Source organism: Callorhinus ursinus, unplaced genomic scaffold (assembly GCF_003265705.2).
Source record: "Callorhinus ursinus isolate GAN/ISIS: 27379988/994484 unplaced genomic scaffold, GSC_fseal_2.0 scaffold10, whole genome shotgun sequence".
Classification (NCBI taxonomy): Eukaryota; Metazoa; Chordata; class Mammalia; order Carnivora; family Otariidae; genus Callorhinus; species Callorhinus ursinus.
The window spans coordinates 87054998-87074471 of record NW_027397072.1 but is presented as its reverse complement, the minus strand read 5'-3'; the positions used below and the strand labels follow the sequence as shown (position 1 = coordinate 87074471).

At 39.9% G+C, this 19474-nt stretch overlaps 1 pseudogene; it reads right to left on the bottom strand.

The window, feature by feature from the left end:
• Window positions 1-706: 706 nt before the first annotated feature.
• On the bottom strand, window positions 707-2207 carry LOC112821553 (WD40 repeat-containing protein SMU1 pseudogene; annotated as a pseudogene).
• Between the last annotated feature and the right edge of the window lie 17267 nt (window positions 2208-19474).

Below are 19474 nucleotides of genomic sequence, written 5' to 3'. Positions count from 1 at the left end.
GAGTGAGAACAAGCAGGGGGAGCTTCAGGAAGAAGGAAAAGCAGGCACCCCGCTGAGCAAGGAGCTTGATGTGGGGCTTGATCCCAGGACCCTGGAATCATGACCTGAGCAGAAAGCAGACACTCAACTGACTGAACCACCCAGGCATCCCAGGAGAAATGTTTTAATCACCATTTCAAATAATTAGAGGAGTACTACTTCTTTCTACAAACAGCAGTATTCACTCTCTAGGTAGAAGTCTACTGAAAACATTGAGTGACTGCCCCAATTAGAAACAGATAAATGAATACCTTAAACAAATAATTAAAAAAGGGTAACTGCTACTTGAACGTGAGATGTCCCAAAATTATTCTTGTGCTTAATTCAGACAATTGCTTAGGAAAGGTAACCCCCCAAAAAAGCAATACATGATTTGGTCTTCATTCAAGTATATGCTCTCAAGCGAGTTTTATTTGTTTTCTTTTCAAGATTTATTTATTTATTTTAGAGAAAGAGAGAGCATGCAAGGCTGGGGAGGAGGGGCAGAGGCAGGAGAGAGAGAAAATCTTAAGCAGACTCCCTGTTGAGCATGGATCCTGAGGCAGGGCTCAATCCCAGGACTCTGAGATCATGACCTGAGCTGAAATTGAATCTGACGCTCAACTGACTGAGTCACTCAGGCACCACAAGTACATGCTCTCAGGCAAGTTTTAAAAGAAAAGAGGAATTAGAGTTTCCAGAGCTTTAGGAGTCCACTTTCACTGTAGGTAGCAATGAGGGTGATGTGGGATACCAATCACATCTTTCCTCTGAACTGTCAGAGGTCTCTCCAGTTTGCCAGTGACTGTGCTAAGACAGGAGAGCACAGAGTCTTCTTTTACACAGTAGATCCATTTGCCATGGGGAGAGAGAGCACAGCAAACAAAATCCCCACCTTCTCTCTTACTAGACCTGAAGCTTCTGACAATCTGTCCTGCCTGTGATGACCACTGTATTTGATCTGTTGCACACCACAAAGTGCTCTGGGTTTTTAGGAAGCAGGATCATACTGTTGATAGTGGTATCTGTTCCTGCAGTGCTGCCCAGGGATTTAAAGGTATTTGACCATTCTGCGGTCTTCATATTCCAGATCTTCACAGTGCCATCAGAGGATGCCCTAATAATATAATCCATCATGTATAAAAGTTGCTTCATTAATGAAGGAGGAATGGTCATGAAATTCCTTCACGGTTTTCCCAGATTTTAAACCATGAATTTTAATTTTCTGATCAAAAGAGGCACTAAGGATCTGACAGCTATCCTTAGAAAAGCTTAGCAAGGGACACCTTTACTGTGTGCCCTTTCAAATCTCCTTAAACCCTTTTCACTGTGAGTCTTCCATACCTTGATCTGTCCATCTTGGGGCCCCATTGCTAACACTTCTGCATTACTGCTGAAGCACATGCAGAGGACACCATCATCCATCATTATAAAGTCATCCTGGGCCTGCTATTTAAGATCCTGCCTGATTTTTCCAGTCATAAAGTTCCAGACTTCAGTGAATCCAACAATAGACCCAGTGACCAAATTCTGACCATTTGGAGAATTGAGCACACTCCACATGTGATTTCTGACCAAACTTAATACACCTGTTCAGTTGTGTAGGAAGCTTCTTTTTCCACATCTTTGACAGTTGCTTTTCCTTGGAACAAACATATGGTCATCCCAGGAGGAAACAACATCTGGTGCTGCTGCCACTTCAGTCTTTGTCCCATCAATGCTTAGAGATGAGATGGAGGCACCACACTGACTTCCCCAGCCAGGGTCTGGGCTGTGACCCCTCCTGACTACTTCTATCTGGTATTCCCCATGAGAATCACAATAAGATCTGGTCAAGAGGTTCTCCAAATGAACATCTGCTCTGGCTGTGTTTGTTTTAACATGGTCATGGGGTCAGTCTGTCTCAGGAGTGACTTGGCAGCTCCCAATTCATGCAACTCTATCCATTCCAGAACAACCCATTCATAGAGTTCAGTGAGGATTTTGTCTGGCAATTTCAGAGACCATATGGCCTGAAACCAGTATCCCAATGGCTACTATTAATGCCAGCCACTCTCAGTGCTGTCCATGGTATTCAGAAACATAGTAGTCTCTTCCTGCAAGGTAGCTAATGCCTGATGTAAACTGTTCTTCTTCAGATACTGCAGGAGAAGATGAATCACATCTGAGGACTTAGCTTTCATTGACATAGTGTTACCTTAATGGGCACAGAACTCACTCCACTCTTCAAGATCAGGATTTTTGAATACTCCTCTGGTAATTCTAACATGCAGTCCAGTTTCAAAACCAGTGCACTAGAGTGATGTTGCTTAGACTTTTGTGTACATGAGGGCCACCTTGCATTTCGTTAGGTCTGGGATGGGGCCCAACATTCTCTATTCTGACAAGCTCCCAGATTTTGCTACTGGCCCAAGGCCCACACTTTGAAAAACAGGGTCTACTAGGCAATCATGCAATGTTTTCCACCTTATGTATCCTCAGGGTGCCATGTTTTATTCGCTTTAAAGAGTTTCTTCCCTGGTACTTGCCCCAGTAAGAGGTTGTGATTGGTCATCAGGCCCTAGCTTCTCCCAATGTGGCCCTCAAGCTACAGTCATGTCCCACATATCTTGTCCTCCTGTGGTCTCCCGCTCAGATGTCAGGCCTCTCTGGCACTCAGAAACACTGCCCAGGGAGTTAAGCTTATTCTTGACAAGCCAACAAAAGCACCAGAGCTGGAATGCCTTATTATTGTTGCTACAGAAAATCAGTGCCTTTTTCTCTTAGTTGCTATAGCCATGAAGGTCGTCATAGAATTTTTTTGTGCAGGTAAAGGGACTTTATTATTTTCTCTGGTGGTGGACATTAATCCAAAGTGAGCTCTTTCTGCTTTGGACAAAGGGCAGAGTTGAGATTTGCTGTTCAGGGAAAGTAGCTGGATCACAGCCTTCCCACACTCTGGTTGTCCCCAACTCTGTCTATAGACCTATCTTTTAAAAAAATCCCTTAACTATTGGGGCACCTGGGTGGCTCAGTCGGTTAAGCGTCTGCCTTCAGCTCAGGTCATGATCCCAGGGTCCTGGGATCGAGCCCCTTGTCGGGCTGCCTGCTCACTGGAAAGCCTGCTTCTGCCTGCCACTCTGCCTTCTTGTGCTCTCTCTCTGTCAAATAAATAAAATCTTAAAAAAAAATCCCTTAACTGTAGCTGCTCATGGCTAAAATCAGGGCACAGGCCCACACAGGCCAGGGCCTGCTTCAAGTGAGGCTCAGAGCAGCAGTTCTTTCATACTCTTGTCATCACTGGAGGGCATCTGCTCCTAAACTTGGAAGTGTGTTGCACCCAGGACAGGGGAAGCTGCTCTCAATCTTTCCGTCAGGTGGGCTCTTACCAGCCTGTGCTTCTGCATTCCACAAGCAAAGACTCTGGCAGCACACAGTTTTAATTCTACTCTGTTTTCACCCTAGAAAAATGTAAACTCAGTCCCACCAGCACCCTGAGTCTGCGTCAGTGACTCCAGGTGGGAGGTAAAAATCAATTATAACCCACCTCATTTACTCCCAGGGTTCCAGCTCATGCTAGCAAATGTTAATAGAGAGTAAGGGAAAGAAACTATATTCTTATTGATTACCTGTGTACTACCTGAGATAGATTTTAGCCACGTTGAAATTTATTAGGGTAGAGAGGTTTAGATTTACAGAGCAATTTCTGTAGGCAGTACTTACCTGTCTGTGCTAATAATGGAGTGACTAGGCACCTAAAATAATGGAGAGGACTCTAAACAATGCCTCTAGGAACTCAGCAACCTGGCTATTGTTGCCCTTCAAGTTAGAGCCATGCGTAGGAGTAACCTAAGGTGGTTTGGGTGTGCTCACCAAAGAGAAAAAGAAATAGGATGTCTGAGATTTGGTCAAAAGCAGTTCTGAACAGTAGCTGTCAGATGTCAAGTATGACATCTAAGGGAGCTTATTCAAGAACCAGGACAGACCCAAAGCAAGTGAGGCAGGGCATGACCCTACACTTGGGGGGTTCCTTGGGGGAACTTGGGGGGTTCCTTGGGGTCAAGGAGAGGGAGAGGTAAGATGACCTATAAGAGTGCAGGGGTCTGTTAAGGTCATCGGTTTAAAAACTGACAAGAACAGTGTGAGCTGACACCCTCTGCCCATCTTTAGAGCAAACATTGTGGTACATTCAGTGACTACTCCTAAGGCTAATTCTGATTCCCTCACCTCCTAGCTGAATGGTCATGGGGCATTTCTTGAACCTCTCTGACCTGCAAATTCTCATATGAAGCAGGGGATGTTAGGGGAATATTCAATAAGTTAAAATGTGTAAAGGGCATGGCACAGGGTCTGGCATTGTTTAATAAATTGCTTAATAAATACTAGTTATTTTGATTGTTTTTGGTTATTTTTTTACAAGGGATAAATACTATCTACTATTGGTTATTATGGTCAGTGGATTGTGATCTTACTTCACAAAATAAAACCCTAAACCTCCGAGCTTACCAGTGGAAGGAGACTCTCCCATCAGGAAAGGAAAGCTGAATGACAGGTGCCACTCTGTCCCCTACATTTCCTGCCCGTGAGCTCACCTCCATCATCACTTTGGCCCCTGGTAGGAGTTGAGTAGGGAAATTGTTTGTACTCTCAATATGTGAGCCAAGAGGGAGTCCAAAAGTTCCCTGATTCCTCTTGGTAGAAATAGTAATAACCTATGGAAGCTGCACCAAAGGAATAACAAAGGGGGAATTAGGAGAAAAATCAAGAAATAAAAATAAAATCTCGGGGCACCTGAGCGGCTCAGTCGGTTGGGCGTCTGCCTTTGGCTCAGGTCATGATCCCAGGGTCCTGGGATCGAGCCCCGCATCGGGCTCACTGCTCGGCGGGGAGCCTGCCTCTCTCTTCCCCATCGCCCTGCTTGTGTTCCCTCTCTCTCACTGTGTCTCTGTCAAATAAATAAAATCTTAAAAAGAAAAAAAAATAAAATCTGAAAAGTATAATCTCTCTGGAACTCCTAAGTCCCACCATTCTGAGTGAGCTATCAGGAAAAGAAAGAGGTCCTCCTGCTACCTTATTCCTGGCCTGTCTCCCCTCTCTAACACATGTCTCCCCAAAGTCCCCTCCCAGATGCCTCTCCTACTCACCCAGGGTTTCCCCGCATATTCTCTCTTTCCTTCTGAGCCATTTCTCTATGGAAGTGTCCGGTACTGCAATACTACCACACAATTCCATCGTGCGCCACAGAACCTGCATCATATCACAGCACAGCACCAAAGCCACAGTGGTTACACAGTCAGGGTGACACATATGCAATAACCAGCTTGTTTTCTCACACAAGCCGGCTGGCTTTCTTTAGATAATTTGCTAAACTATTTGCCACGAGAATAGCAATTATAATGTATATTTTTCATCAACATTTACAAGTTCAGACCCTAGTGATGAGAAATGAATTTATTCTTACAAAAATATGTCCCCTTTTCCATCCACTTGTAGGGTATGGTGCAGATCCACTTTTGCCCTGGCCACCCTTGGCTGTGATGCATGCAGCTGTGTGGGAGACAGCTCAGATTTCCTGGGTGGCAGACTTTGTCACCAGGTGAACTTCCTGTTGAAACAGATCTGAAGTCCTACTTGTTTATGTTATGCTCATTCATATTCAATTCAATAGCTGTAGCACTTCTACTTGTGTCAGGCATTGTGCAAGGACATGAGTAATGAAGATATGGGAGACATGGGTCATCTATGGCTGCTGACATCTTTTGCATATTGCCTGCACATTTGATAATCTACACCTACCCTGGGCAGATCCTTCTGTAATAATAGTAATAATATGGTATCTAAACTATATTTTCCAGACTTCCTGCAAGCATACACCTTCTTTCTAACTTCCCTGGGAATAGTTGGAGGATTTGCTCTTCCCACAAATGGAATGTATCTTCATTTCTCTCTTCTGGGGTGCTGCAATGAAGCCTCACAGATGCACTCCTCTGAGAACTTCACTGGGGTGACCCTCGAGCTCTTCAGGCTTTTGACACCTGAAATCCATTGCCCTGAGGCTTTGGGATTCCTCCACCAAGATCCTACTTCTACTTCTTCTATGTCTCTTAAAGTTATCTTATTTTCCATTGTTCTGTTGAATCCTTTATATGTTCAGAAGGTGCTTCTTCTACTTAAATTTTGATTCCTAGTTCTCCTTGAAAGACCCTACATCCTTTTTGATTTTCTAGATTGGAACCTCCTTATTAACCCACACACCTCAGGCTATAGAACATAGAGAATCCATTAGCATTCTCCCACCATCCAGTGCTACTTTGAAACATTGTTTCTCCTCTTGGAAACTTTCTCTTTGAAGGGAAGGCAGTCCTTAACCAACTGAGCCACCCAGGCACCCTCAAAACCTCCCTCTTATCATCCCCTTTTCTTGTTTCCGTAATTGGAACAACTTTCTGGAACTCCTCTTTATTCATTGAAGGCTTTCTTTTTTTAAGATTTTATTTATTCAAACAGTTGAAATTAGAGCTACCGTTCGATCCAGCAATTGCACTACTGGGTATTTACCCCAAAGATACAAATGTAGGGACCCGAAGGGGTACGTGTACCCCAATGTTTATAGCAGCAATGTCCACAATAGCCAAACTGTGGAAAGAGCCAAGATGCCCATCGACAGATGAATGGATAAAGAAGATGTGGTATATATACACAATGGAATATTATGCAGCCATCAAAAGGAATGAGATCTTGCCATTTGCAACGACGTGGATGGACCTGGAGGGTGTTATGCTGAGTGAAATAAGTCAATCAGAGAAAGACATGTATCACATGACCTCACTGATATGAGGAATTCTTAATCTCAGGAAACAAACTGAGTGTTACTGGAGTGGTTGGGGGTGGGAGGGATGGGATGGCTGGGTGATAGACATTGGGGAGGGTATGTGCTACGGTGAGCGCTGTGAATTGTGCAAGACTGTTGAATCACAGATCTGTACTTCTGAAACAAATAACGCAACATATTATAAGAAAAAAGGAAAAGAAGAAGATAACAGGAGAGGAAGAAAAGGGGAGTATGTCAGAGGGGGAGACGAACCATGAGAGATGATGGACTCTGAAAAACAAACTGAGGGTTCTAGAGGGGAGGGGGGTAGGGGGGTGGGTTAGCCTGGTGATGGGTATTGAGGAGGGCACATTCTGCATGGAGCACTGGGTGTTATGAACAAACAATGAATCATGGAACACTGCATCAAAAACTAATGATGTAATATATGGGGATTAACATAACAATAAAAAAATTAAAAAAAAAAAAGATTTTATTTATTTATTTGGGGGGGGAGAGAGAAAGCATGAGAGAGAGCACAAGAAGGGGGAGGGGCAGAGAGAGAAGGAGAAGCAGACTCCCTGCTGAGCAGGGAGCCCAACGCAGAGCTTGATCCCAGGACCCTCAGATTACCACCCGAGCTAATGGCAGACAGACACTCAACTGACTGAGCCATCCAGGAGCCCCTCATTGAGGACTTATGCAGGGGACTCTCCACCTTTCTTTAATTCTCCAAATTATGCCTTCATTTTAACTTTCATATTATTCAATTGTTGCTTCCCACTCCCGCAGCTACATTCTGGATTTTTAGTGGCCCAGACCTTTGACACAACTTCTTAGTTTAGGCCTCTACACTGAAACAGTGCATGGCAAAATTGTTTTTCTAAATGTCAACCTTTCCTGCCTTCTGTCTGCAAACTATCATTCTACTTAGAGATTGCAAACACTGAACAAAAATAACATCTCTACAATAATTAACTTCCACATTATATTTGAAGATATAAATAATATTTTTCTTTCAGGAACAAAACAAGCTTATTTTTAAGCCCCAGAGAAACTCATTCCTTAAGGCCTATTGCCAACCTTTATGTATCATAATTTTGCTTCTTGTTTTATGTACGAGTTTTATAGTCTGTAGAGTAGAAAAAACAACAACAGAACCAAATATGGTCTTTTTCTTATTTTGCTTATTTCACCTGGGATAAGAAAATATCAAAGATAATTAATGTATGCTGAAGGGTGATGCCCTGCACCTCCAAATTTTTAAAAAAATATTTATCTATTTACTTTAGAGAAAGAGAGAGTGAGGGATGGGGGAGCAGAGGAAGAGGGAGAAGGAATCTCAAGCAGATTCCCTGCTGAGTAGAGAGCTGACATGGGGCTCCATCTCAGGATCCTGAGATCATGACCTGAGCTGAAATCAACAGTTGGACACTTAACTGACTGAGACATTCAGGTGCCCCTTCACCTGTAAATTTTGAAAGCAATTTGAAGTATGTTTCCATAACATAGATATTCATACCTACTAAAAGAATTCCTCTGGAGTGTGTGTGTCTGTAATATAATATAATATAACATTTTATATATATATATGTAACACATTCTGTAGAAGAAATCGCATTTTTAAATTTTATTTTATTTTACTTAATTTCAATTAATTAACATATAGAGTATTATTGGTTTCAGAGGTAGAGTTCAGGGATTCATCATTTGTGATAGAACTAGAGGCAAACACATTTTGAGAAGAATCATTCTTTTGCTGCCCTGAAAGAACAGAGTTCAAATTCCAATAATCTTAATAAAGAAGCCTGCATTCTCTATTCTCAACTCTGTTAATATAAGATGTTGCTTTGGGCTAATGCAGGTTTAGTTTCACTCAGTCCTGCTCTGCCACCTGCCTCCTCATGGGCAGCATTCACAGAAAGATATCAGCTTCAGTCCTGGGAAGCTCCATAGAAAGAGAAATGGGTTCATGTGACAGCTCTGCCATTTATTTGTCTGTCCCTAGGCAGGTGTTCAGCTTCTATAAGTGATGAGTTTATTAAGGCTCTGCTCCTTCAAAGTCCCCCAAGGGACAGTTTTCTGTCTCTTTGGCATTCTGTGCTCAGTATGTAGCAGTCAAGCAGTCCCTATTTGGCCAAGCTTCTGGTTGTATTCAGCTGTGTCCTTTGTTTGAACCTGCTACCAGGTCTGGTCGGTGAAGGTGCCCTTCTATAAGTGAAGTCTTAGAAATGGAGGCTGTTGGGCCAGTGTGTAATTCATGCAGGTCCTTCCTCCTTGGTCTGGCTGACTTCTAGGTGAGTAGAAAAAATCAAATTGAAGAAATTGCAAAGTAAATTAATGCAGTTCAGTAAATACTTGGAAGTAGAAGACATTGACCCTACCAACTCAAGTTAGAGTTTGGGGCCATCTGTGGGTTTCAATTTGGTGTTAATATTCCCTGCCTTCTCAAAGTGTCACTGTTTAATGCTGTGGTAGATTTCCAGAAGTTGCAATAGGAACATTGTTACTAGAACCTCAGAAATCCATACTACATGACTCAGCAGGAGTGTTATTTCAATTTTTTTTTGAAATATATCAAGTGTCAAAAAACACATCCAATATTAACATATGGCAAAATTGGCTGCAGGAGCAGCTGGATCCTTAATATTTTCTCCTTTAGACTGTTCCATTTTTTTTTTCAGTAAATTACCCTTGTGGAAGAAAACATATTATCACCATCCACATTTTGATTTATTGTCAATAAGATGACAGCCTAAGACTTACAAATAATGACAGCCATATCTCACTTTATCTTTTTGCATTGCTGCAAAATAAGGAAATGCAAGTATATATACATATATATTGAAATGTTTATGTATTTGTTGTTACATATTATATATTTCTTTGGTTTCTGGTTGAGATTATATGTGCAATTTTTATAGCAAATTATATGTAACAAAAGAGTGAGTTTTGATATAGTAAAAAATTAGTAGAAGACTGAAAATTAAGATTAGTTACAGCCAATGTGGCCAGTAGAATTAAAAGGAAACTTGCAACTTCTTTTTGCCAAATGGCAATTGATCATGCGAACTTAACCTCTCTGTAAATGAAATAAAAATGTTCTAAGAAGAAATAACATCTGAACTAAGTAAGGGCATTTGTGAGCCCAAAGTAGTGAGATCTGTCTCAGGGCTCTATTTGGATAGAGCAGATTTTAAAATGTGAGGAGTTGGCCTTTAGTAGGCTATAGTATTTTCTAAAGATTTAACTGAAGAGTCAAGGTTAAAAATTTTTTTTCTTTTCAACCAAATTGTGAGTTGCAGGCCTTTCTTGCATTAACGGGAGGTTAACAAGTCCTGATAATTTTGTTTGGGGAGTTTTACAAACTCCTGCTGGGAAATGGAACATGGAACCAGAAGCATGAGGTTAGGGGAAGCAGAGGAGACAATAATATATAAGTATATATATTATATATATATATAAGTATATATGTAATACACATATTACTGAATCATCATTATAATTAAGTAATCATTTATATATAAATATAATATTTATAACTAAATTTAATCACACATATTTGTATATAATTATAAATATTATATTTTATATAATATGTATATTTATTTAAGTCTTTAATCTTAGGACTATTTCTCCAATGGTTTTAATTAGGTCTATTTATTTTCAGTAGTAGTGAATTTAGGGTTTTATGCTAAAAGGAGCTGGTCACTTGGGAGGTACTTTCAAAGCACTTCTACACTGGAGGACAATTGGGAAGGACTGTGACACTATGAGTAATTCCCAGAGCCTCTGCAAACCATGACCTGTCTTCTGCAAGAGTCATTCCTGGCCCCGCTATGCAGTGGCCAGTTAGTGGCATTCTGCACTTACCTGAGAAGTAGCCTCTGGTCTCAACAATGACAGGATCAGAGATGCCTCAGAAACAATTGTACATTTAGTAATGCAGAAGCAGCGAGCTTTAGATTTCTGTTCTGATAAGGAAAATTCTCAATTCAAGAGAAGCCGTCAATGTCTGGTTCGAACTAAAATAGTTATCTTCTCTGAACTTCGAGCTTTCTGTTGGGCACATAGCCCAATCATAGATATACCACAAGCAGGGTCATTTTAATAATCAGATTCACAGTGTCATGCCAGCCACCTGTCCTTTTAACTCTGGATTAGGCTAACAGTGGGAGTTAATAGGATTTATCTTCATCAAAGAGCTGACAAAGCTAAGACGCCAGTCCCAGACCACACAGTGGGTCTAAGCAACAGACTTCAGATTCTCTTTGAAATACTTTATAATCACTTGTGCTTTGTTTTGTTTTCTTATTGCAGAAATAGCTCCTCACTTGTAAATACAAGTGTGTGTGATGAGTATTACAGAACATAAAATGGAGCTTACAGTGTGCCAGGCAGTATTCCAAGTGTTTCATTCATGATCAATACAGAAAGTGGGCTCCAAATGGTGAAGAAACTTGCCAACAGCTAGCAAGCGTTTGAATCATGATGCTCCATCATCCTTGATCTTAATCATTATGCTCTATGGAAAAGAATAAAAACACATCATTTTTAAATTTAAAAAACATAAACTGCACTAATTTTTGAAGCTGATCATTTTATAAAGTTTGGCACTGAAAATTGTGTTCATTTTGTGCCCTTTAAAAAATTATTATCAGAAGTAGACCAGAACAAGTGAAAAAGAAAGGATAAAATAGAAAATATCCATCACGTGCATTAATAAGTGCATCAGCCCTGTGGATATATCTATGCATCATGCACATGACAAAGAGAAAGCATTTTATTTGAAGGGGACTGCTCTGTGTGTGATGGATCAGCTCCCTTTTGTCAATAACCTTGTCTTTAACATCAAGATTGATGGATATGCCCCGACCTTCTTTTCCCTCCACCTCTACTTGAAATGAGTGAGTGACCTACAGAATAGTTCATCTAAGGTTGTACATTTAAAGAGCAAACACTTCCACTCAAGATTCAACCAGAGTCACTTTCTGTTATTCACTCTGCTTCAAGTGAAGACATATATACTAAGGATGCTTCATTGATGACTTTTTTCTCTAAAGAATTTCCTCTTTAGAGAAAAGTCTTTTGGAATCCTTGAAGATAAAATGAGTCTATTGATATGTAAGTTGTAATTTATTCTACAAGTTTTATGAAGGTAAGTGACAATGTTAATGAAAATATTTGAGATCAGTAAATCCTAATGTGTGACCCCCATGTAGGAGACTCTGATTTAATGCCTTCTGGAGAGGTAAGTGGGCCTCTGGGTTCTTAAAAGTGTTCCCAGGAAATTTTAATGTGTAGCCAAGGTAAGAATCATGGTATGACACTCTTCAGACTAAATAAGCAGAATATTCCTTTATGAAACTAGAATTCTAGACAAAAGAGAACACACACACACACACACACACACACACACACACATACACACACATACACCACACACAGAGAGTTCCTAGTTTCCAATTTGCTCTTAACCATATTATTACAATCTTCCAGTTTAAAAACATCTTTCTTGAAAAAGAAATAGAGAACCAATAAAAGAGTCTTGTCATCTGTGATTCTTTATAGTTTACACATATCATCCATTTAACCCTATCTTCCTAATTAATCTTCCTGGCATCCCATTTTACAGACAGTAAAACTAAGAAGCTATGAGCTGGTTTGTACATAGTGTATGAATCACCAATAGGTATTACTGAAACAGAAGTGAAAAAATAAAAATTTAAAAATCTTACAAAAATTAAAATTTTCAACTCATAAGAAGGCTTATGAATATTTTGATTTTATTTTTTCAGGCATCCTTGTCTGCTTTTGGTATCACAGTAATGCTGGCCTCATGAAATGTGTTTGGAAGTGTTTACTCGTTTATTTTTTGCAAAGGTTGGGAAGGATTGGTATGAATTATTTTTTGAATGATTAGTAGAATTCACTAGTGAAGCCATCTGGCCTGCACTTTTGTATGTTTGTTTGGAGGTTTTTGATTACTAATTTAATCTCCTTACTAGTAATTGGTCTGTTCAGATTTCTATTTTTTCATGATTCAGTTGTGGTAGGTTTTATGTTTCTAGGATTATCCATTTCTTACAGATTGTCCAATTTGTTGCTATATAATTGTTCGTAGTTGTCACATGGGGTCTTCTGCATTTCTGTGTTATCAGCTTTAAAATCTCCTGCTTCATTTCTAATTTTATTTGAATCATCTCTTTTTTTCTTGGTGAATCTATATTAAAGGTTTGTCAATTTTGGTTATCTTTTCAAAAAACAAAAACCAAAAAACATAAAAAAAGAAGAAAAACCCCAAATTCTTAGTTTCATTGATCTTGTTTATCGTCCTTTTATTTTTTTATGTAATGTTAATCACCACACATTATATCATTAGTTTTTGATGCAGTGTTTCATGATTCATTGTTTGCATATAACACCCGGTGCTCCATGCAGAATGTGCCCTCCTTAATACCCATCACCAGGCTAACCCAGCCTCCCACCCCCCTCCCCTCTAGAACCCTGTTTCTTTTTCAGAGTCCACCATCTCTCATGGTTCGTCTCCACTTCCAATTTCCCCCCTTCATTCTTCCCCTCCTGCTATCTCCTTCTCCTTCTCCTTCTCCTTCTCCTTCTCCTTCTCCTTCTCCTTCTCCTTCTCCTTCTCCTTCTTCTTCTTCTTCTTCTTCTTCTTCTTAACATATAATGTATTATTTGTTTCAGAGGTACAGATCTGTGATTCAACAGTCTTGCACAATTCACAGCACTCACCATAGCACATACCCTCCCCAGTGTCTATCACCCAGCCACCCCATCCCTCCCATCCCCCGCCACTCCAGCAAACCTCAATTTGTTTCCTGAGATTAAGAATTCCTTATATCAGTGAGGTCATATGATACTTGTCTTTCTCTGATTGACTTATTACGCTCAGCATAATACACTCCAGTTCCATCCATGTCGTTGCAAATGGCAAGATTTCATTCATTTTGATGGCTGCATAATATTCCATTGTGTATATATATATATATATATATATATATATATATGTATATATATATATATATATATATATATCTTCTTTATCCATTCATCTGTCGTTGGACATCTTGGCTCTTTCCACAGTTTGGCTATTGTGGACATTGCTGCTATAAACATTGGGATGCATGTACCCCTTTGGATTGCTACATTTTTTCTTTGGGGTAAATACCCAGTAGTGCAATTACTGGATCATATGGTAGTTCTATTTTCAATTTTTTGAAGAACTTCCATACTGTTTTCCGGAGTGGCTGCACCAGCTTGTATTCCCACCAACAGTACAGGAGGGTTCCCCTTTCTCTGCATCCCCGCCAACATCTGTCATTTCCTGACTTTTTAAATTTTAGCCATTCTGAATAGTGTGATGTGATAGCTCATTGAGGTTTTGATTTGCATTTCCCTAATGCTGAGCTATGTTGAGCACTTTTTCATGTGTCTGTTGGCTGTTAGGATGTCTTCTTTGGAAAAATATCTGTTCATGTCTTCTGCCCATTTCTTGATTGGATTATTTGTTCTTTGGGTGTTGAGCTTAAGAAGTTCTTTATAGATTTTGGATACTAGGCCTTTATCTGATATGTCATTTGCAAATATTTTCTCCCATTCTGTCGGTTGTCTTTTGGTTTTGTTGACTGTTTCTTGTGTTGTGCAAAAGCTTTTTATCTTGATGAGGTTCCAATAGTTCATTTTTGCCCTTGCTTCCCTTGCCTTTGGGTTTGTTTCTAGGAAGAAGTTGCTGCGGCTGAGGTCGAAGAGGTTGCTACCTGTGTTCTTCTTTAGGATTTTGATGGACTCCTGCCTCACATTTAGGTCTTTCAGCCATATGGAGTCTCTTTTTGTGTGTGGTGTAAGGAAATTGTCTAGTTTCATTCTTCTGCATGTGGCTGTCCAATTTTTCCAACACCATTTGTTGAAGAGACTGTCTTTTTTCCATTGGACATTCTTTCCTGCTTTGTCAAAGATTAGTTGACCATAGAGTTGAGGGTCTATTTCTGGGCTCTCTATTCTGTTCCATTGATCTATGTGTCTGTTTTTGTGCCAGAACCATACTGTCTTGATGATGACAGCTTTGTAATAGAGCTTGAAGTCTGGAATGGTGATGCCACCAGATTTGCTTTTCTTTTTCAACATTCCTCTGGCTATTCGGGGTCTCTTCTGGTTCCATACAAATTTTAGGATGATTTGTTCCATTTCTTTGAAAAAAGTGGATGGTATTTTGATGGGGATTGCATTGAATGTGTTGATCACTCTAGATAGGATTGACATCTTCACAATATTTTTTCTTCCAATCCATGAGCATGGAACATTTTTCCATTTCTTTTTGTCTTCCTCAATTTCTTTCATGAGTATTTTATAGTTTTCTGAGTATAGATTCTTTGCCTCTTTGGTTCAATTTCTTCCTAGGTCTCCTATGGTTTTGGGTACAATTGTAAATGGGATCGACTCCTTAATTTCTCTTTCTTCTGTTTTGTTGGTGTATAGGAATGCCACTGATTTCTGTGCATTGATTTTATATCAATGTGCATTTGATTTTATATTGATTTTATATCCTGCCACTTGAATGAATTCCTGTATGAGTTTAGCAGTTTCGGGGTGGGGTCCTTTGGGTTTTCAATATAAAGTATCATATCATCTGCAATAGTGAGAGTTTGAATTCTTCTTTGCTGATTCGGATTCCTTTTATTTCTTTTTGTTGTATGATTGCTGTGGTTAGGACTTCTAATACTATGTTGAATAATGGACATCCCTGCCGTGTTTCTGAACTTAGGGGGAAAGCTCTCAGTTTTTCCCCATTGAGAATGATATTTGCTGTGGGTTTTTCATAGATGGCTTTTATGATATTGAGGTATGTACCCTCTATGCCTATACTCTGAAGAGTTTTGATCAAGAAAGGATGCTGTACTTCGTGAAATGCTTTTTCTGCATCTATTGAGAGGATCATATGGTTCTTGCTCTTTCTTTTATTAATCTGTTGTATCACATTGATTGATTTGCAGATGGTGAACAACCCTTGCAGCCCAGGGATAAATCCCACTTGGTCATGGTGAATAATCCTTTTAAATCTACTGTTGGATACTATTGACTAGTATTTTGGTGAGAATTTTTGCCTCTGTGTTCATCAAGGATATTGGTCTGTAATTCTCCTTTTTGATGGGGTCTTTGTCTGGTTTGGGGATCAAGGAAATGGTGGCCTCATAAAACAAATTTGAAAGTATTCCTTCCATTTCTATTTTTTGGAACAATTTCAGAAGAATAGGTTAATTCTTCTTTAAATATCTGGTAGAATTCCCCTGGGGAAGCCACCTGGCCCTGGGCTTTTGTTTTTGGGAGATTTTTGATAACTGCTCCAATTACCTTAGTGGTTATATGTCTGTTCAGGTTTTCTATTTCTTCCTGGTTCAGTTTTGGTAGTTGATATATCTCTAGAAATGCGTCCATTTCTTCCAGGTTATCTAATTTGCTGGCATAGAGTTGCTCATAATATGTTCTTATAATTGTTTGTATTTCTATGGTGTTGGTTGTGATCTCTCCTCTTTCATTCATGATTTTGTTGATTTGGGTCATTTCTCTTTTCTTTTTGATAAGTCTGGTCAGGGGTTTAACCAATCATGTTAATTCTTTCAAAGAACCAGCTCCTAGTTTCGTTGATCTGTTCTTCTGTTCTTTTGGTTTCTATTTCATTGATTTCTGCTCTGGTCTTTATTATTTCTCTTCTCCTGCTGGGTTTAGGCTGTATTTGCTGTTCTCTCTCCAGCTCCTTTAGGTGTAGGGTTAGGTTGTGTATTTGAGACTTTCTTGTTTCTTGAGAAAGGCTTGTATTCCTATATAATTTCCTCTTAGGACTGCCTTTGCTCCATCCCATATTTTTTGAACAGTTGTTTTCATTTTCTTTTGTTTCCATGAATTTTTTAAACTCTTTAATTTCCTGGTTGGCCCATTCATTCTTTAGAAGGATGCTCTTTAGCCTCCATGTATTTGAGTTCTTTCCAATTTTCCTCTTGTGATTGAATTCTAGTTTCAAAGCATTGTGGTCTGAAAATGTGCAGGGAATGATCCCAATCTTTTGGTACCAGTTGAGACCTGATTTGTGACCTAGGATGTGATCTATTCTGGAGAATGTTCCATGGGCACTAGAGAAGAATGTGTATTCTTTTGCTTTGGAATGGAATGTTCTGAATATATCTGTGAAGTCCATTTGGTCCAGTGTGTCATTTAAAGTCTTTATTTCCTTGTTGATCTTTGCTTAGATGATCTGTCCATTTCAGGGAGGAGGGTGTTAAAGTCCCCCACTATTATTGTATTGTTGTTGATGTGTTTCTTTGCTTTTTTTATTAATTGCCTTATATAATTGGCTGCTCCCATGTTCGGGGCATAGATATTTACAATTGTTAGATCTTCTTGTTGGATAGACCCTTTAAGTAGGATCTAGTGTCTTTCTTCATCTGTTATTACAGCCTTTGGCTTAAAATCTAATTTGTCTGATATAAGGATTGCCACCCCAGCTTTCTTTTGGTGTCCATTAGCATGGTAAATTGTGTTCCACTTTCAATGTGGGGGTGTCTTTGGGGCTAAAATGAGTCTCTTGCAGAAAACATATCGATGGGTCTTGTTTTTTTATCCAATCTGATAGCCTGTGTCTTTTGATTGGGCATTTATCCCATTTACATTCAGGGTAACTATTGAAAGTTATGAATTTAGTGCCATTGTGTTACCTGTAAGGTGACTGTTACTGTATATTGTCTATGTTCCTTTCTGGTCTATGTTGCTTTTAGACTCTTTGCTTGGAGGACCCCTTTCAATATTTCTTATACGGCAAATTCCTTTAGTTTTTTATTGTTATGTTAATCACCATACATTACATCATTTGTTTGTGATGTAGTGTTCCATGATTCATTGTTTGTACATAACACCCAATGCTCCATGCAGAACGTGCCCTCTTTAATACCCATCACCAGGCTAACCCATCCCCCCACCACCCTCCCCTCTAGAACCCTCAGTTTGTTTTTCAGAGTCCATCGTTTCTCATGGTTCGTGTCCTCCTCCAATTTACCCCCCTTCATTCTTTCCTCTCTTGCTATCTTCTTTTTTTTTTTTATCTCAGGAAACAACTGAGGGTTGCTGGAGTGGGGGTGTGGTGGGAGGGATGGAGTGGCTGGGTGATAGACATTGGGGAGGGTATGTGCTATGGTGAGTGCTGTGAATTGTGCAAGACTGTTGAATCACAGGTCTGTACCTCTGAAACAAATAATGCAACGTATGTTAACAAATTCCTTTAGTTTTTGTTTGTCCTGGAAGCTTTTTATCTGTCCTTCTATTTTCTCATCCAAGTACTAACCAGGCCTGACCCTGGTTAGCTTCTGAGATCAGATGAGATTACCCTGTTCAGGGTGGTATGGCCGTAGATTCTGTCCATTTTCAATGACAGCCTAGCTGGATATAGTATTCTTGGCTGCATAGTTTTCTCATTTAGTGCTCTGAATATATCTTGCCAGTCCTTTCTGGTCTGCCGGTCTCTGTGGATAGGTCTGTTGCCAATCTAATGTTTCTATCATTGTAGGCTACAGATCTCTTCTCCCGAGCTGCGTTCAGGATTTTCTCTTTGTCTCTGAGACTTGTAAGTTTTACTATTAGATATTGGGGTGTTGACCTATTTTTATTGATTTTGAGAGGGTTCTCTGCCTCCTGGATTTTGATGCCTGTTTCTTTCCCCAAATTAGGGAAGTTCTCTGCTATAATTTGCTCCAGTATACCTTCTGCCCCGCTCTCTCTTTCCTCTTCTTTTGGGATCCCAATTATGTTAATGTTGTTTCATCTTATGGTATCACTTATCTCTCGAATTCTGCCCTCGTGATCCAGTAGTTGTTTATCTCTCTTTTTCTCAGCTTCTTTATTTTCCATCATTTGGTCTTCTATATTGCTAATTCTCTCTTCTGCCTTATTTATCATAGCAGTTAGAGCTGCCCTCATTTTTAAAAATTTTTTAATTGTTATGTTAATCACCATACATTACATCATTAGTTTTTGATGTAGTGTTCCATGATTCATTGTTTGTACATAACACCCAGTGCTCCATGCAGAAAGTGCCCTCTTTAATACCCATCACCAGGCTAACCTATCTCCCCACCCCCTCCCCTCTAGAACCCTCAGTTTGTTTTTCACTGTCCACCGACTCTCATGGTTTTTCTCCCCCTCCGACTTACTCCCCTTCATTCTTCCCCTCCTGCTATCTTCTTCTTTTTTTTCTTAACATATATTGTATTATTTATTTCAGATATACAGATCTGTGATTCAACAGTCTTGAACAATTCACAGCACTCACCATAGCACATACCCTCCCCAATGTCTATCCCCCAGCCACCCCATCCCTCCCACCCCCCACCACTCCAGCAACCCTCAGTTTGTTTCCTGAGATTAAGAATTCCTCATATCATGGGTGCCTGGGTGGCTCAGTTGGTTAAGCGACTGCCTTTGGCTCAGGTCATGATCCTGGAGTCCCGGGATCGAGTCCCACATCGGGCTCCCTGCTCAGCAGAGAGTCTGCTTCTCCCTCTGACCCTCCCCCCTCTCATGTACTCTCTCTCTCTCTCATTCTCACTCTCTCAAAATAAATAATAAATAAATCTTAAAAAAAAGAATTCCTCATATCAG